Raw genomic sequence first — 1,141 nt, 5'->3', positions numbered from 1 at the left:
AAAAATCACAGCATTCCGACAGATGCTGCTAGATCTGCCGAGTTTCTCCAGCAATTTGTTTTTGTCGCAGATTTTTTAATGAGTAAAATGAATACATTTGACCCATAGCGCACCCTGTGCATTTTAGCTGTGTGCCAATCTTCTGTCTTTGAAAATTTGTACATTATTTAATTATAATTGATCAGCCGTTAAAGGGCTCAACTGAACCTGCCTCCATCACCCTTCCAGGCAGGACATTTCAGATCCTAATTACTGGCTGTGAGAAAAAATACTTTCTCACCTCACACTATGCTTCTTTTGCAAAACACTTTAAATCTGCCTCCTTTAGTTCTTGATCCTCTTAAGAATGGGCAGCTCTTCCCTATCAGGCCCTTCATGATTTTGGAACCTTCCATCAGATCTCCTCTTAGACTTCTTCTCTGCAACGAAAATGGTCCAAACTTCTCCAATCTATCTTCATGACTGAAAATTCTCATCCCTGGAACGATACTGGTCAACATCTTCTTCACTCTTTTTGATGTTTTCATATCATTCCTGAAGTGTGGTGTCTAGAATTGTGCACAACTCTCAAGCTGAGATCTAACCAGCGTCCAACATAGTTTTGGCATTACCTCCCTGCTCTTGTACTCTGTGACCTTGTTAATGAAGCCCAGAATACCGTGTGCTTTGTTACACTAAATTATTTGCACTCAACGTAACATTATATTCAACTATATATTCAAATTAAATTTCTATGTCCTTCCATGCCTATCAGTCCCTCCCTATCATTTTCTCCAGCCTGACAGCCCTTTGAGAACTCTACAATCCTTTAATTCTGACCTCTTGAGCATGTCTGATTTTAATTGTTATACCATTGGTGGGCATGCCTTCACCTTTCCATGTGCTAAGCTATGGAATTCCCTCCCTAAGTCTCTCCAATTCTCTGCTGTACTTTGAGATCCTCCTTATGAAACCATATCTGTGGTTGTTTTCCCTAACAGCACGTGACCTAGCATCTACTTTTATTGTACAATACCCCTATGATGCATCTGTTGTTGACAGTCTTTTCTAAGTTTTGTGACATTCTAGGTCCATAAAGCAAGACTGATCTTGCACTGAGATAACAAGGTGTAGAGCTGGATGAACACAGCAGGCCAAGCAG

Source organism: Rhincodon typus, chromosome 4 (genome assembly GCF_021869965.1).
Source record: "Rhincodon typus isolate 14 chromosome 4, sRhiTyp1.1, whole genome shotgun sequence".
Lineage (NCBI taxonomy): Eukaryota > Metazoa > Chordata > Chondrichthyes > Orectolobiformes > Rhincodontidae > Rhincodon > Rhincodon typus.
The sequence above is the reverse complement of the archived record's forward strand: the minus strand, read 5'-3'. Positions refer to the sequence as shown.